Below are 19,274 nucleotides of genomic sequence, written 5' to 3'. Positions count from 1 at the left end.
CCTCCCGATTCTCCTCTCCCCCTACCCCACCCCTCAGAGAGGGTAAGGCTTCCCATGGGGAGTCAACAAGTCTGGCATATCAAGAATTTGAGGCAGGACCAAGCTCCTCCTGTATGGAGGCTGAGCAAGGTATTCCACCTTAGGGAAAGGGCTCCAAAAAGCCAGTTAATGCACCAGGGATAAATCCTGGCCCCACTGCCAGGGGCCCCACAAACTGCCCAAGGCACACAACTGTCACCCACATTCAGAGGCCCTAGTTCGGTCCTATGAAGGTTCCCCAGCTGTCAGTCCAGGGTCCATGAGCTCCCACTAGGTCGGGTCAGCTGTCTCTGTGGATTTCCCCATCCAGATCTTGACCTCCCTTTCTTATATAGTCCCTTCTCTCTCTCTTCGACTGGACTCCAGGAGCTCAGCCTAGTGCTTCGCTGTGAATTTCTGCATCACGATACCATGAAATTTGCAGACAAATGGATGGAACTAGAAAAAAATTATCCTGAGTGGGGTAACCCAGAAACACAGTATGTACTCACTAGTGAGTGGATATTAGATGCAAAGCGAAGGATAACCAGGCTGCAATCCATAACTCAGAGAAGCTAGGTAACAATGAGGAACCTAAGAGGGACATGCATGGATTGCCCTAGGAAGAGCAAAGAGGTAAGATCTCCTGGGTAAACTGGGGCAGGGGTGGGGGAGGGGGACACAGAGAGAGAACAAGGAAAGAGATATCTTGATAGAAGGAGTCATTATGGGGTTATGGAGAAACGTGATGCTAGGGAAATTCCCAGGAATCCACAACAATGACCCCAGCTAAGACTCTAAGCAATAGTGAAGAGGGTGCCTGAACTGGCCTTCCCCTGTAATCAGATTGATGACTACCCTAATTGTCATCATAGAACCTTCACCCAGTAACTGATGGAAGCAGAGGCAGAGATCCACAACTTTCTGCTGTGTTAGGTACTATGGTCAACAAGAATAGGGCTGAGTACAGTGCAGTCAAATCCAGAGAGAGAAAAAGGTCATAGTCATCTAATTTTTGCTGTGGTACTTTTAATTTTATTATTAATTATTGTCAATCTTTTATTGGACATAATTTATAAATTAAATTTTATCACAATATATATTGTGTTGGAGATAAAATGGCATATGTGAAGCTCAGCATTGCCCACAGTTTCACTGGTGGGAGCTCACTGGACCCCTGTGGAGAGAGGGAGCTGACTATACACTATACTGTCTGCCTGTTTCACTGTTTAGCTCTGAAGATTCATGGTTGCTTTTTCCTCTGTCCAAAAAAACTAATGTGTAGTATCCCTCCTTGTATTTATCATATTCCTGATATAGGCTATGAAAGTTTTTGAATAATTTGATTATGATCCAGCCTCTATCTAGATCAGTGGTTCTCAACCTTCCTAATGCTGTGACCCTTTAATAGTAATGTAATTTTGCTACAGTAATGAATTATAATGTACACATCTGATATGGAGCCCTCAAAGGGGTCGCAACCCACAGGTTGAGAATCATTGTACTAGATGTAAGGAAAATGGCCCCTTGGGGCACATGCTTGTAGTCCCAGACACTTGGGAGGTGGAGGCAGAAGACTCTCTTGAGTTCATGAGCTAAAGATCAACAACACAGTAGTGAAACCTGTCCAAAAAAAAGAGGAAGCTATAAGGGAGAAGCCCCCATATTTTGAGGCTCCTGAGCTTTCCTGTAGATATGTGAGATATGTTGTTTGATGTTTTCCTATTGCATCTGGCCTAGAACTTCATAAGTGGGTAGGGTGCCATGTCACTAGATGGGCAACATGAAGTGGGATGGACAGAGGGGCCAGAGCCTCAAACTGTGTTCATAAGGGAATGGAGGCATGTAGCCATGAAGGTGATTTGAAAAGAAGTCAGCCTGCCATAGAGTGTAGGGTGGGGAAGCATTCTGCTCTAAATCCCTGCTTCCCCAACCTCATAGTACATTTCCAGCTGCCCATGAAGCTTTTAAGGAGCAGAGACCAGGAAGATACAGTGATGATCACATTCATGCATACAGTGAAGACGCTGCCTTAGCAAAATCAGTGCCCAGAAAAGGCCTGAAAAGAAGGAGTAGTGATGGTGTAAGGGTACTGATCAGAAATAGACAGTTTATTACATTTATTAGTGAGCTGGCAGAGCAGCTGAGGGTGGGAGCAGGGCTAGAAGAAATTAATGTTTTATTTTTTAGTTATTGTATGTGTTAGGAATCTAACCTAGAGCTGTGTGCATGCTAAACATACCCTGTACTATTGAATTATTCTCTTATTTCCAAAAGTATACCCTAGACCCTTGCTTATACGTTAAGAACCTTCAGGTTGAGTTGGGCTCTTTATTAAAGCCTGGTGGAGGAGACTTTTCCCCCACTTACCTGGTGACCCAGGAAATCCCTTGCTCTGTGTAGCCTTAGGAGAAGTCGATAGAGAGAATGACCCAGGGGTCTGTTCATTTCCTGATGCTGACTACATTAGTGAGCTCTAGGCTCAGGCTCTTACCTAAAAAGACAGCCAACTGAACAAGTGTGGCCAAACTCCTCAGGACTCACCACCTGGTTGGCATAATTTTATCAGTACTCAATCACGAAAGGACCAAACCAATTAATGACAGAATTCAGTTACGTGATGGCCAAAAATACTTTTTTGCATCTAGGAGTTAAGCCTTCTCTGAACAAGTCACTAGAAAACAAGGTGACTCAAATTGTCCCTATGCAAATGAATTTCAAAGAAAGGAGCACAGCTAGAACCCATCTTAAAATTCCCAATACAAATGTATTGTTGAGCAAGATAGATGTGAGCAGATATCACTGACAAGTTCAGCCATGTCAAACCAACTTACTTTCTGTTTTGGGGCATGGGAAGGGCATTGTGTCCACGCCCCTTCTTCCTGGACTCTCCTTACCCCATGTGAGCATTTAAGGACTAGAAAGTCCATTATGCTCACAATGATTCAATATGGCTTATCCATGACTCAGAGTTGGATTGCCCTGTCTTTGCCAACATGCACAGCCAAGCAGGACTCATTTTCTTTGCTTTCCTTTGAAGCTCTCATGTCTTCTTTGAAAAGTCCTTTCAGCCCACCAAATATGCATGTGATACATTCACTGAGCTGGGGTATATGGGTAATTTGTGGTCAGAAATGCTACTCAAGAATACTTACTAAAGTGTATGGGCTATTAGCTTTAGGGACCTTAGCAAATACTGTGCCATTTCAATGAGGAAACTTGGTACAGTTGGGTGGGTTGCCAGCTACATCTTGAAAGGATACACTAAGAACTCAGAAGTGACATCTGCCAGGAAGTCCATGGAAGTAATTTTGCCTCCTTGATGTTTCTTACACGTGTCATCCTGAATCACAGGTCTAAGGTTGGAAAGTACCTTAAAGATTTGTGCCCTTTTCTGTCTGAACTTGTTGTTGTCTCTCCCAAATCTTCCCAAGTCTTCCTTAACCCCAATGAAACACCTGTGTGTGAGGAATGTACTGCTTCCGTGGCCTTAGAAATGCACGTTGACTATATAAGTACGTAGTAGTCGAAATTCAGTTTTATGTTAACGCTTTTCTAATATTTGAACACTTGTATTTGCTTCAACGTCTCTTAGATTCACCTTGGTCTTTGGGCTCTTCATTGCCTGGACTCCTTTGTGAAGCTGTTTCTGCAGTGTTGTCTAATAGATTGCATGATGTCATGCTTGGTCCTATCAGCTCTAAGGAGAGCAACTCAAGACATAACTGTTTTAGGACTAGGTATTTCACCTGGACACCATTGATACTACATTTTTTTCAATAGCAGCATTAAATTGTTGATTCTAATTAATTCACTATATTTTCAAACCTATTCTCCAGTCTCATTTACACTCATTGCGTGGACTACAACACTACACACACACACACACACACACACACACACACACATACACACACACACTTACATATCTATGCCACTCAGTGAGTTTAGATCTCACTCAAGTGCCCTCAAAATTCTCATGTCCAGTCTCATTTATTTGGTCACTTAAACTTGAACAAACCAGAGGAATATCAAATTCTGCACTGTTTAAATTTTCATCACTGTTTGCTTTCCTTAATCTTCTGTTCCCGAGTTTCTAGCTTTGCTCAGTGCCCGATTCCTCCTTTTTGGATGTTTTCATTCTCACTATCAGCACTATTTCAATTGGAAACCGCTCGCGTGCATATCACTTGTCTGGCTCACCAATGATTTTGGTAAGACTACCTTCTGGGTGTTCATGAAAGGAATGGACACAGATGTTGAGATGATGATAAGGTCATGTCCTGAAAGATATTTGAATGTGATTGGAGAACTGGAGACACTGGGAAAGTGGCGGATGGGAAGAGAGAAGTAAACCTGGGAACAGGCTCTGAGCCTCCTCAGATGCCTTAACAGTGAATTTGCATGATGTCTTTCGTTCACTCATGATGCTAGTGACTTAGGTAAATGCACTAACTTTGAATATGTCGTAAAGTGTGTGTGTGTGTGTGTGTGTGTGTGTGTGTGTGTGTGTGTGTGTGTACATGTAAGATAGCTTTTCCTGCAGGATTTCATACTGTGTAGTATGGCTTTTTCTTTTTCCTGAAGTATTTGAAGTTGGTCTAAGCACTATTAGATGCCTGGCGCTTCCCAACTAGGAAGGAAACTACCACTGAAGCGATTGCAAAACCTTTCAGAAGTTTTGAACATAATTAAGTGACCCTTCTAAAATATCTAAATACTTAATGTATTTTCTCTTTTTTGAATTCAATCACTGACATAATTTTACTTGTGAACTATTGCAAATAATTTTATAATATGACTCCTAGTGAGAGCAGGGTAGAATATAAATAATTGAATAAATGACCTAAAGTCCTCGTAATCACATATCTTACTACCCTGCAGGAATGCATATCCATTTTCCACGTGTATCATAGTTAAGAGTCAATGTCCATTATATTTTTATTTCTCATCTGTTCTGCAAATCCAGACCCATTGCCCTTCAATGGAACCACTTCAGTAGTCCAACTCACCCTCAGGGTATCCCAAATATGCTTCTCTGGTCTTGAGATCTCCCAGAGGTACTGAGTGGAGTCTATTTGAAGTGCAAAGCCTTTGGGGGATATGAAACATCTTACTGGGATTAGTTTTCCTGTTGGGTTTTATTAGATACTGTGGGTGGCTAGCCCCAGAGTGCTGTGGGATGTTCTGTACATTAAATGTGTTACTCTGATTGATTAATAAATAAAACACTGATTGGCCAGTAGCCAGGCAGAAAGTATAGGCGGGACAAGGAGAGAGGAGAATTCTGGGAAGTGGAAGGCTGAGGCAGAGAGACGCTGCCAGCCGCTGCCATGAAAAGCGAGATGTAAGGTGCCGGTAAGCCACGAGCCATGTGGCAACGTATAGACTAATAGATATGGGTTAATTTAAGATATAAGAACTCGATAACAAGAAGTCTGCTGTGGCCATACAGTTTGTGAGCAATATAAGTCTCTATGTGTTTTACTCGGTTGGGTCTGAGCAGCTGCGGGACTGGCAGGTGAGAGAGATTTGTCCTGACCGTGGGCCAGGCAGGACTAGAGAAAACTCTAGCTGCACCAGAACCTCTGAGAGGCACCTGTTTCCAAATCCCTTGATGGTGTTAAGGTCCTTCCACCACTGCAGACAGAAAGTCCTCCCCCTCCTTTTGGGTGATGTGGTTTGCTTTGTGGCTTCCACAATACCCACCTAGAATGTAGAAGAAGCATCTCTAGGTGGAGCAATCTTTGATAAGTGTGAAGGAAACCATCAGATAAATCCCCTCCCACCTCCCATTCACCCATTCAGTGGGCTATTCAGCAATGTAACCATCCCTATATGCCCTTTTAAAAGGCTTCCTGCTCAACTAGGCAATCAGTTCTGATGGCAAAGTCTAGCCTGACTCAGCAATACCTCTCATGTGTGCAGCCTTTCCTGACTGGCCCATTCTCCTTTGCTCTGCTCCATGCTCCTCTGGGTTTATACCACTCAATAATCTGTTAGCACGAGAGCATTTGCCTCAGATTCTGATTCCTACAAACTCTAGACAATTTCCACGAAGGTTACATAAAGCATCACTTCTCAAGAGTGCTGAATGCTTACAGTGGCCTCTTAGAGATGCACACGCTGAACCCATGAAGTAAAAAGCCAGTCTCCTCCATACTTAGGGACCCCTCAGTGGAAGTATAAAAATGGAAGCACGTGTTTCTCAGCACCACATTTATTCTTGAATGTCAGTCAGCATAGCAGGCTTTCTTTGTCCTCCTTCTCCTCTTTTGTGGAGGAGATGGATCTACAGTTTATCAGTAACATTCTTTGCTCAATTTTTGTCTTCCGACTCATGTCTCTGATATGTGGCATTGAGTCGAGACTGTAGAAGTCATATAGTGAATTAAATCAATTCATGAGTCAATAAATGAATGAATGGAGTACCTCTCATTTTTTCTATCAAAATTAATAGATTTTGAGTAATTAAAAGTGAGAATGGTTGTGATAAACCTGCCAAGTCACGCAAAGTTTTAAAGGGAATTTCCATTCTAAAATGTCTTACAATTTGCCAAATATTTAACTTTCAATTATTATTGTATAACTGCCAAAATAGAGAGCTTAGACAAGCAATGCTCGTTTATGCATCTAACAAACTATTGTTAAGCTCCTGGAATGTGACTGTAATCTTAGAGCCCTCACAGGAAATACTGCAGTGAACCGATTAGCCAAACCTTCCTGTGTTTGGGGGATTGCATTCTATGCCATGTCTCTCTGTTTCAATGCTAGCTGTTACCCAGGTTTTAGAACAAATGATTGCATATTATGATGGTTAAGCTCTACTGTCCACCAGATGAGATCTAAAATTACCTGGGAGAAGAACCTCTAGGCATGCCTGGGTGGGGGATTACCTTAATTTGGTGAAGTGAGGTGAGAAGATCTGCCCACTGTGGTTGACACCATTCCCTAGAGATTCTGAAGCTGAACACAAGTATTCATTGCGCTCTGTTCCTGCACTGTGGATGTATTGTGGCCAGCTGCTTCAGACTCAGGCATTGTGACTTCCTTGCCATGATGGATTGGAACCTCTTAACTATGAGCCAGAATAAATCTTTCCTCCTCTTAATTGCTTTTGTCAGGGTATTTTACCACAGAGACAGGACAAGTTACTAAGACAAATGTAATATCAAATAAACACCTACATGTAAAACTTCCATAGTTTTAAAGATAGTACCAAGTATGTAGTCTGTACTCAATAAATATTGGTAGTAATTACCATCATTATTGATTTTTAAATTATTGTTATCAATGGCAAAGCAGGCTGGGGAATACTACCTGAAAAAACATACTCCACATGAGGATAATGCAGGCCCGACCACATGACCACCCTTCCAATGCAGGCAGTACTTGCTGTGGTCTTAAGAGGCATCAGCATCATGTCATGGGTCATGCTGCTTTCCTTATTCCCAAACTGCTTAGGCATGAGGACCCTGGAGTCTGCTATCCTGATGTTGACTCTATATAAAAATGAAAACCAAACTCTACTTCCCTGTAGAGTACTGCCTCTTTGTTGCCTGTCCTTAGTAACTCTTGGGGTTTGCTATTACTAGGTATTGAACTTTGGAAGGTCAATAAGCACATGTTAATAGAAAGAAAAACGTTAGTTACAGATTACAAGGTCAGAACTGGGTAAAGACACAGTACATTTCCTTGGTACAGCCAATAGTTCACTCATCCATGGCCTCACCACCTGAACTCCCACAGAAGAAGGATCGTTAATGAGCCTATACAGCTACATAATTAAACAACTATTTCATGTCTATGATATAGGATGCCTGTTTATAAAAATAACCAATATCAATATATATTAAATAAACATGCAAAGCTGATTCTTTCTTTAAAGAATATCTATAAGATATAAAACTAAATTTTGATTTGCATTCATATAAAATAGTTGATTCAAAATATAAGCAATGCCATGTTTTCCATGTGTAGACATTATAATAGACACAAATCTAAAGATTATGATATTTTATGGACTATTATCTTTTCTGTCTCCATAGCCTGGAAATCACCACTTTTAGATGCCAATCTTGGGATAAAAATATGGACACAGACTAATCATCCCTCTTTTGGCCTGTTCTTTGCTTCTCAAGGCTGCCATGGAAATTAAGTCAGAGCATGCTCACTGCATTTAGGAGTCTGAGATCGGGTTGTACCCTGCCCTAAGTTACTTTCATATTACATAAAGTTTTTGTTTTTAGGCTATACTTTGTCTTCAGAGCCTCAATTTTCCAAATGGCATTTGACTCCACCCTGAGGACAGAGGATAACTCCCTCCCCTGAGCTGGATACATGAATAGCACCTTCTGTCCTGAAAGCTCATAGGAGACACAGACTGATAAGCAACTTATTCATAAGTACACAAGGTAAATTGGGACCATGTGAGTAAATGAGTGTATTATAATCACTAGATTAAAAAAAAGCAGGCCAGAGAGCTTGTCAATCAAGGAATGAGTATAATGCCTTCACCTGGACGCCATAGAAATGGACATCTAACAGTACCATGGCAAAGGCCCCGGGGAAATGCCATCCGACCACCCAGCTTCTGACTTCTGCCTCCCAGGAAGGCCTCTTTGGAACTCCTGGGACCTCTGAGTGTTAGTGTTAATAGGTAGGTTTGGAGTGAGAGAACCTGTATTTGCTTTGGTTGGCTCCCATAGGAAATTGGGACTACTTGGCACACCACTGCCCCAAAATCTGACATAGTTTATGAATTTGCAATTATTCAGTAAATTCTGACATTATGGAAAGACACACATGCATCTATTATGTTTCTGGCAGTGTGCTCATTACAGGGAAATTAGCAACATTCATCGAATTGCTCTTTACTAAAGAAAACCTATATTTCTCCTCATAAATAGTGTATGCATTGTGAAGGATTCATCGTTTTATCAGCAGTCTTGGGTGGGCAGAGTTCTATGTATTGCTCAGGTCAAATGAAAATTTGCTCAGGTCCCATAAAAAATGAGCAAGTATTTAGTTCAGCTAAGACATTCAACAGGGCCACATTGTTCTTGTAGCCTGATGGACTTATAGCCTGATTTCCGCCCTATTGTGCTACGGCAAAGCCATTGCGGGAAAGAACCATCCTGGACTTGCAATACTCAAGATGAGTAAACTACAGCTTGGAAACCTGGTCACTGAGGTGTTTAATTTTGTCTTTTGAAGTTGTGACTTAGACGGTTGGGTGCATGGCACATACAACTGACACAAAATGGTGCCAATGAGTCAGGATGTCTTTCTTGGCATGTCAAGTGGTTGAGAATGGACAAAACGGCCCGAGTTATGCTTTAGGGCTCTATATGTGTCCCACCCGTCATTCCTTCTTCAGTGGCATTCAGTAGGATAGATGCTTAGCTTTAGGAAAACGGACTATTATTTGAAATGGTGAGGCCTAGGAAGCTTTTATTTGAGAATATTTTTTGTTTTGTTTTGTTTTTTTAAGACAGGGTTTCTCTGTGTAGTTTTGGAACTGTCCTGGAACTCATTCTGTAGACCAGGCCTTGAATTCAAAGATCCACCTGCCTCTGCCTCCAGAGTGCTGGGATTAAAGGCGTGCACCACCACCGCCCAGCGAGAGTATTTTTTTATGATCAATTACTTTTGTTTCTGATTACATTTGAGAAAACTTATCATCAACTACATCATTATGATGCCATTGCCTTTAGATGGAGAAACATCAGCACAATTTATGGTAATAAGCTGCTTTTCATCTAATAATATTCACAATTAATTTTTAGCTTCTTTCCCTCAGACCTCATCACTGTACAGGATGGATTAGTATTTGAAGCCAGTGAGGACAATGTCACACAGTGCTGAGTGGTGTCTGTTGGTCTGAAGCAGATACCCACTTCTCCATTTATTTATTCAATTCATTCCTTTTCTTATTTTGTTTTAGCTACTTGTTCAGGAGATCTACCCTCTTCACACATTTAAAAAAGATTTTATTTGCCTTCATTTTATGCAGATGAGGGGTTTGCCTGCATATATGTCTGTCTACCACTTGTGTGTCTAGTGCCCATGGGGTCTAGAAGATGGCATTGAATTCCCTGGAACTGGAGTTGCAGACAGTTGTTAGTTGCCATGTAAGTGCTGGGAACCAAACCTGGGTCTTCTTCAAGAGGAGTAACTTAACTGATGAGCCGTATCTTCAACCTCTCAATACCTTTAAAATGTTTTTTTAATGTTCATAGATGTATATAATGTATTTGGATCAAATCCACCCCACTCACTCCGGTTCCTTCCTATATCACCCAATACTTTCCTCTCCTAATTCCATGTTCTTTCTCTCCCTCCCTCCCTCCTCCCTTCTTCGATATAATACTCACTGAGTCCATTTAGGGTTGCCTGTATGCATATGGATGTAGAAACATCTACTAGAGCATAGCTAGCCCCACAAGGCCTGCATCTCAGAAGAAAACTGACTCTTCTTCCCTCAGCAGCCATCAACTGCCTAGCTTCTTAGCCAGGAGTGGAACTTCATGCGCCCCTCCCCCTCCCCTGCTGGAGTTTTGGCTGACTTGATCTTGTTCAGGGCTTGAGCATGTGTGTAGCTATACTGTCAGGTCATGTCATATCCTGTCATGTCACTGCAGACATATACTCCCCCTTGGCTCTTACAATCTTTCTGCACCTTCTTCTCCGGTGATTCCTGACCTTGCTGTGGTATTGTGTTCCCTGAAATATTGTGCATGCTAATAGACTTATCTGGGGTCAGAGACAGAACAACCACAATATTAAACATAAAGGATAGGCAGTGGTAGCACACGCCTTTAATCCTAGCATTCCAGAGGCAGAAATTCATATGTTCAAGGATGGTGATTCATGCCTTTAATCCCAGAAAGTGAGCCTTTAATCCCAGGGAGTGATGGCAGAAAGCAGAAAGATGTATAAGGCGTGAGGACCAGAAACTAGAAGCATTTGACTGGTTAAGCTTTCAGGCTTCTAGCAGCAGTTCAGCTGAGACCCATTCTGGATGAGGACTCAGAGGCCTCCAGTCTGAGGAAACAAGACCAGCTGAGGATCTGGTGAAGTGAGGTGGTTCTGTCTCTCTGATCTTCCAGTGTTCACCCCAATAACTGGCTTCAGGTTTGATTTTATTAATAAGAACTTTTAAGATTCCTGCTACACCTTGCATCCCTGAGCTTGCAAATTTAATTTTTCTCTTTAATGCTTTTTTTTTTAAAGCATTTGCTTTTCCAGGACTCTTTCTTCTTGCATGACTGGAACTCTGTAGCCATTGATAGCAACTCCTCAATCATCCTCTCCCCAGCAACTGACATTCTACTTTCTGCTGCTATGAGTTTGATTTATTTGTTTGTTTACTCTTTCAAAACCAGTACCTTGCATACAGTGTGCAAGCACTCTACTACCATGCTACATTCCCAGCTCAGTTTGGCTACTTTAGATACCTTGTATAAGTGGGATCATAGTATTTATTCTGCTTTCATTTATCTTAGGGTTCATCCTCAGAGTTCCTCTCTGTAGTATATGACAGAATGACTTTTCTTAAGGCTGAAGAGTATTCCACTATATGCATATACATCCTCATCCATATACCTGTGGAAATGAGGACACTTCCGTCTCTTGGCTGTTGTGAGTCATGATATGATAAACGTGGGGATCAAGTATGTTTCTGGAATATTAACTTCAGTTCCTTGGGATGAAGGTCCATCCAACAGCAGCATTGCTCAGTTGCATGCCAATTCTGATTTTTGAGACACTGTTTACAGCAGTGGCTCCATTTCACATTCCCAATAGTGAAGGAGGGCCTCAGTTTGTCCAAGACATAAAAACACTTTCCATTTGCTGTTGTGATAATGGTAGTCCTCACAGGGGTGAGGTGAAGCCTCTGTGTATTTTACTTAGCATTTCTCTGAGGATTAGAAATGTCAATCATCTTTCATTTGTGTATGCTCTTTGAAGAAATGTCTATTCAAGTCCTTTGGCCCTTTCTAAATTAGGTAATTTCTATTTTTGCTTTTGAGTTGATATGAGTTCTTTTTAATGTTAATCCCTTTGTGAGTATTTTCAGTTTCTGTTATACCATGTGCTGTTTACATGTAGTCTTTCTGGGCAAGGCTCTGCCTTGCCAATAAATGTCAGACTCTCTGATACATTCAAGTCTCTGCATTTATGGCATGAGCCTCATGTCTTAGAGGACAATGCTATTTTAAGTATACATATTTTATCAGGAAAAGCCAAACATCAGCCACAAGGTACTCATGTTTTTGTTGATTCAATTCCTATCACTTTCTTTGGCTCAGAGCAAGAATTGAGTATGATGTGATACCAGACATGGGATCTAGTGGTCAGAGTGTTGCCAGGTGAGAGCATGAGGCATAGCTTCTGAGACAGGATTTATGTAGAAGTGCACCCCAGGGCCTCCCGAGTCATGCTAAATAGCGGGAAGAAGGAGATGAAGGAATGGGATGGAAAGTTTCCGTGTCTGGGGATGGAAAAGGCACCGGAGGTAAGATTCTGTCCATCTATTTAGGGAAAGCAGTTGAGCCCTGTAATCACGCCTGGGCAGCATAGATGCCTCTTTACAAGGTAGTGTGTGGAGATCAGATGCACATCCAGCTAATTCATGATGCAGCCACATCATCGGGGTCCAGGAGCAAGTGACTGCACTGTTTTGAGAAATGGAAATATATAGTGCTTCCCAAACTCTAGTCCTTGGCAAGAAAATACCAAGTTGGTTTCTGTGCTACTTTATGGCTCACTTTATCATTGAATGGCTTGGGGAAGGGGGAGGCAGTCTAGATAACCTTGCAAGCAAATCCTTTAAGCCTTGAACCCTGCCTTTTCCTTTATGAAAACCAAGATAACCACATGGACCAAAAGGCCAGGACTGGGACAATCATCCCCCGTCTGAGGAATGTTATGGACACGCTATCTGTAGTTATCCTAATTATTTTTCTTCTGCTATCTCAACATTGTGAAACTTCTCATGGGGAAACTTATTTCAAGTTTTACCATTTTAAAAGATACATGTTATGAAGTCCTTTGGACACAGACAAGGGAGTTGTGAAACTCAAACAGAGCGGCAGATGTTGCTTCTCTGCTGGGGCCAAGAATCAACAGGAGAAGAGGCCAAGGCTGCCAAGCAGCCCAAGGGGATCCTGGGAAACGAGGCCTTTTCTTCTTTTCTCCCAGGGACAATTGAGGGACTCCCATGAAGAAGAAAAGAAGCCAAGCCAAAGAAGATTTTTCCTAGCCAGACAATATGGATAGAAAATACTGTCGTATTTCTGCATTTCATAATTACGTTTATCCTTATTTAATTCAATCTCTATTCATATATACATAATGTATATAGGTACACACACACACACGCACGCACACACACACACACACACACACACACACACACACACACACACACACACGGAGTATTGCCCAGTTGCCCAAAGAAGACAATTATCCCAGTGCTGTGGGAGGTGGTGGGAACCAGAACTACAGGGCTTGCTGGCTGGCTGTGGGCTCAACAAGAGACCCCATCTCAGAGGAATAAGACAGGGTACTGGACATTATCCTCTGGCTTTCTATCAGCATACACACATGTGTGTATACCACACACACAAATACCACACTCATACCAAATAATGTAAATAAAGGGCCCAAACCCTGCAAAGAAAGGATGCGACGAATTTCAGTCCTTAGGAGACCAAGAATGAGGAAAGGTGGAGAGAAAAACACTTTGCCACTGATGTTTGTGACACTCCGTTGTTGACCCGTCATGCCATATTGGTCACACCTTTAACGCACAAGCCTTCTTTTTCCTCGGTGGTAGAATGTGAACAACCGGACTCAGGGAGCAGAGGGTCGGCGTGGAGAGTTCTCAGACACGTCGTAGTAAGAGAACAGTGAGAGAAGAGGAGGAAGGGAGAGAGGAGGAGCAGGGAGGAGAGGTGGAGAGAGGGAAAGAGGTAGCTAGGGACAGAAGAAGTAGAAGGAAGCAAGTACTGTTTACAGAGCCCTTTTGGAGAGTCAGGCCCTGGGAACCTCTGTGAGGCTGGGCTGAAAGTCGGGTCCTTCTTTCGCTAGCTGCCCCAGCTCACTCACTGGCTCATTGTTTGATATTGGGGAATCATTTAATCGGGGGATGACTGTCACTGTGGGTGTATACAGTCTGTACTCTTCTGTCCCTGGTCAGTGCTCTGGGTGAGACGACCTTGAGGTCCCCTTTGGCTCTAATTTTCTATGATAAAGTTATGTTCTCTGTGCTGGTGGTGCCTCTGGAATAAAAAGAAAAGAGCAAAGCCTTGGGCTCCAGAAGGCTTCACATGCTCGGAGATTTGCAATAGAAAGTTAATGTTCACGGGTTAGGCTTGCTAGGAAAGGCGACTCCCCGTTTTCATACTTCCTTTTCTGCAGAAGCTTTTAATTTAGTAGAATTACGTTGCTTTTTTGCTGCCCAACAGCTGTCAAACATGGGTGGACTTTTTGAAAATTCTTTAATCATCTATTTTCTTACATTCTCTGTCTAAAAGCGACCTTGTAAGAATTGCTAGAAATTTAAGCTTTTTCCTTTCATTTGATTTGGTTTTGGGGACCAATAGCTAGATAGATACAGATGTCGTTGTTCACAGTGAGCCAGACGCTGAGTACTTTCAGCAGGTGCGGGCTGTAAAAGCAATCTTGTTTAATTGTCTTGTGTAACAGTTGAAGATGCTTGGGCTCAGAGAGGGAATGTGTCTAAGGCAGGGTTACACAGGAATGGACAAAGACCCCTGTATTTTTCAAGCATATGTGTCTCTCACTTTCCATTTCTCTCTTGGGAGATGGAGCTAACTCCTCTACTCTTGAATCTGTCTGCCTCAGAGAGTAACACTGGAAAACACCAAGTCTAAGCTGTGAGGGACTGGAAGTTTCTGCTTGTGTGTCTTGAGGTGTTATCTTAGAGTTAGTCCCAATGCTGTATTGTATGCTGTGAGAAGCCCAAACTGCATGGGAAGGCTGCTGAGGAAGTAAGTCAAATGTCTCTAGCAAGCTTCTGTCTCCTAGCCAACACCTAGTCCTGGCCCACAGAGGGAGTTTCATGGCCATCCAGCTCAATTGCTCCTTCAGAAGACCCAAGCCCTGGTTATTACATAGGACCACACAACACCTCAGGAGAGAACTCACCTGGAGCCCAGTCACCCACAGAGCCATGAAAGGTACTGAATAGGTGTTTCAGGATACGCGTGCTGTGCTGGTTTAGCCTGCAGCAGTAGGTAGCTGGAACATCACCCTCCCCTTCTTGGGGTTTGAAGGGATAACTTAATTAGCATATGCATTTCAGTAATTGGGCAGATTTGAAAGTGACAACTATTCGTTTGAGTCTAACTGGAAGAAACAACTTAATGTCAGGATTTCTCAGATTGTAACTTTTCATTTTTCGCTTGTTCAGAAAATGTGTGTCTTTTGTTGATGGCTGCAATGTTTAAAAGTGGACCAATGAGTTATGCATAAGCAGAAATGTGTATGATTGTCCAAAAGATAGTCTGAAGTTGCAGAATTAGCCAAGATATAAAACCTTTGTACCCCACTTCATCTTCCAGAGTCGATCTGGATGTGATGGGGAGAGTCGCAGCCAGTAGCTTGGAAAATAAGGGGATATTGATGGCAGAAGTTGCAGCAAAGGGGATCTAACCAGGACAAAGGAAAACACGTTTTGTGCTTAGCAGTGATTGAACTTAAAGTGGGGAACTGGATACACAGACGCTGACATTGCTTGGGAAGTCAGACTCAATGACCGGAAAACTTAGAGGTCAGAACAGCTGGCAGCCATGACCAGTGCCAATGGAAAGAAGCAATGATGTCAATCCTTTCCCAAAGCCAGGTGGCTGTGCAGCTCTCAGGCTCCTTGTCTTGTACAGCTGCCAGCCTGTGAGAGCTGCTGAGACCTTCCACTAGCCAGGATTGCAGTCATCCACATGGATGATGGTGTCCAGCCTCTCTGTCACTCTCATCCCGCAGACCGAAGACTCCTTACTGCTATGGCGCTGGAGTAGCGGAGTGAGTATCCTGTTTAAGCCACTGTGCTGTTGCCCTAGGTACCTGGGTCTTACACGGTTTCAGTTTTCCTCTACCGGTTTCTCAACAAATAAACTCATGATGTAGTTCCACACTTGGTGCCTGGTTCTTTCGTCTTTGTGGAGGAGCAGGAGAATGCTGGATACTTCTGTCCAGCCATCTTGAAACCTCTGGTAACAATGTTTTTGACCTGGATCAAGTTTCTTGAAGACCATGCTTTATCCACACTGGGTTATGAGGGTTCGCATGACCCAAGAGACCTGTAATGATAAGGATGATGTATCCAAGGAAACTGATTCCCCCTCCCCCAAAGTCTATCCCATTCCTTCTGCCCTACCTTACCACCCATGCTTTGGTCACGAGTGAGAGCCTGGCTTTGCAATGGGGCAGAAATGTGAAAATCACCTCCAGGGCAATTTTTCCCCCAAAATAGAATCTTAGAAATGAACTTGCCATCAATAGCATCCTTTCTCATTTCACTTTATGTGAGTTCAGTCTGGTGGAGATCTGGGGCACTTGGCCCAGGATGGAGTTCCAGGGTCTGTTGCTGACTTTGTGTTGCAGTGGGGATGTCTCCTAGTTTGTATGGAATAAAGAGGGATCAAGAGTTTGTCCACAGATAACAGTAAATGAGGCGCCAAAAAACAAGATGCAAAGAACGAGCTAGACATGAAACATCGAGGTAAGAAGCAGAGGGGTGAAGACCGAAGCGCTGGCCTGAGGCAGCCACGGACCCAGCAGAGCAGTGCTGGACCAGAGGCTCTTTTGGGAATGGAAGTCCAACTTCACCCTTTTCATGGAGATCCTTATATGCACGCTTGCAAGGTTTCTGGTGAACAGAGGGTACTTCTGCAAGAATCCTGCCAATTGGGAAACACAACTCTGGCGTTTTTCATCTTTCTTCTAAATGACCTGCGGCTAATTCCTTCTCAACTCCCACCTCACATAACAGCTCTTTGCCTCTTTTTTCTCCCTCTTGATGCAGAACAGAGATGGTTTGCCTCCTAGTCTGGGCTGATTTTCAACTGATTTTGAGGTCAGTGTTCCCGGTACATCAAAACAAGCAAATGGCTTCCTGTGTCTCCCCTCCTCCTTAGAATGGGCCATCCTCCATGGAAAGCTTGCCAGGCCACTCCAGGTGTCCAGTGACAGGCATGTAGGCAGCATCCTCAACATGAAAGCTGGTAGACAGCCATTTGAAGGCAGGGGTTATGCTGGAGAGGGAAAGGGGAGGAGAAGCATGTTCTCAGCTCATGTTGATTTCTGTCAGACTTCAGCTGAGGTTTGTGAAGAGATAATTGTGTTATATTTTCTCATCCTTCACAGCCTGGTGGTTCCTGTATAATTATACACGCCCGAGCTTAATATTATTTCAGAAAGAGGAAAAGATACAGCAGATTTTTAGCCTCAGGGTTCTTATGATTGGGGACAGATTTTACTCTCACAAATTTCATTCTTTTTTCGCCCCCCTTGCAAAGAGTAATTGTAGGGATGTGGCTCACATGGGGAGCCAGCCATTGGGGCTATTTTTGGAGCATAGAGGAAGAGTTGCCAGGCTAAGGGAGCATATATCATTTAGGACCCGATGACACACAGAAGTGGCCCTCCTGTGTTTTAGATGGCAGCCTGGGAAATGATGAATCTCTCTGCCTCCTGCCTCTGGCACCAGAAGGTAACGGGGTTTAGCTTGTGATAAAAATCATATTTGAAAAAGTTCCCTGTCTTTCTGATAAGCAAGTTTTAAAAATTTAGGGGTATTTCTGAATGTCATTTAATTTTCTCCATTTACATTATTAATGTGTTTAAATATTATTCAGTTATATTTATTATGCTGTACTGAATTAGTATGTTCTTTATTGACACACTGCCTAGAGTGGAAAACAAAAAGCCAAACCTCAAACTAAGTGAAATTTTCATATTGATATTACATCATTATCCTTATTGAACCAGAAAAAAAGAAAACTGGAGCAATTAGGAAAAAAAACACAGTCAAAATGTTTTTATTAACATCCTTAGTACATGTATTCAGGAATGCCAATAAAAATTTCAATGCAACCTGGTGATAGAATAAATTACATGCATAATATAATTATTTCAAGTTAATTAAACTATTATTATGATATGCATTTCATGAGGCAGCACCCCATGCTCCTCACTGATTTCTCTACTTTCGGGCTTCAGACTCACTGTGAATGACTTCAGTAAACAGCATGGGTACGGCCTCCTTTTAGAAGTTTCTGTGGTCAGCTGTCGGTTAGAGCCTTAGATATCTCCACCAAAACGTCACTAAGAGTCAAAATCTGGTAGACGACAGTGAACTGCCCAGGAAGCCCACTATTCCATGGTGCTGGGCTCAACTGTGGCAAGACGGCCAGGCGTGTACCAAACTCACTAGTATAGGCGTGTACCAAACTCACTAGTATGGATGCTGGCTATGAGCTCACACTCTGAAGCCCGGCTCCCTGGTTTCAAACCATGGCTTCCTAGTAACTGTCAACAAGTTGTTTAACCTCTCTATGCACTGATTCCCGTGTGTGTGTGTGTGTGTGTGTGTGTGTGTGTGTGTGTGTGTGTGTGCAAGTGCCTGTGTGTGTGTGTGTGTGTGTGTGTGTGTGTGTGTGTGTGTGCATGTGTGTCCTGCAGGGTTGCTGGAAGACTTATATGTGATATCACAAGAGGGTGTTAGGCGTTGTCTCTGCATCCCCATTGGTACTGTTTTGAGCGATGTTTGGCATAGAGTCCTCATGATGCAGTTGCCTGCTAGTACCGCTATCTTCATGCTGTTTGGCACAGAGCACATTCTCAAGGAATAGTAGCAACTATGTTTACACTCCCTTGGGTGTCCACAAAGCAGAACGTCCTTACTTCCTAGTCTACTGAGGAGTGGGGATCTTATTCCTCTGCCATTTATGTTCACCCCGAGTCCTAGCCTTCTGTTCAGCCTGTTTGCAAGGCCAATAAATGCCTCTCTCACACCTCTTCTCTTCCAGGTTACTGCCTCCACAATTAGGTTTGGAAACTTAAAAACAGTGTGGCCTCGAAACTGCTATTCCCCTGCCTGGTGGTGGTGGGGCATACCACCCTGGAGGCAGAGACAGGAGGATCTCTGTGAGTTCCAGGCCAACACAGTCTACAAAGTGAGTTCCAAGTCAGCCAGGGCTACACAGTGAAACTCTGTCTTGAAAAAC

General features: G+C 42.9%; 1 protein-coding gene and 1 long non-coding RNA gene across 13 annotated transcripts in view; one reads left to right on the top strand and one right to left on the bottom strand.

The window, feature by feature from the left end:
• Sema6d (semaphorin 6D) overlaps positions 1–19,274 on the bottom strand; it is a 581,349-nt gene that overhangs the window by 89,009 nt on the left and 473,066 nt on the right. The window lies entirely within an intron of this gene.
• LOC128102105 (uncharacterized) overlaps positions 33–19,274 on the top strand; it is a 32,599-nt gene continuing 13,357 nt past the window's right edge. Inside the window, exon 1 of the long non-coding RNA XR_008215320.1 lies at positions 33–19,223. This is a non-coding gene — a long non-coding RNA (uncharacterized LOC128102105). The remainder of the gene's footprint in view (positions 19,224–19,274) is intronic.

Source organism: Peromyscus californicus, unplaced genomic scaffold (genome assembly GCF_007827085.1).
Source record: "Peromyscus californicus insignis strain IS unplaced genomic scaffold, ASM782708v3 Scaffold_7__1_contigs__length_154581171, whole genome shotgun sequence".
NCBI lineage: Eukaryota > Metazoa > Chordata > Mammalia > Rodentia > Cricetidae > Peromyscus > Peromyscus californicus.
This window is presented reverse-complemented; position numbering and strand designations above follow the sequence as displayed.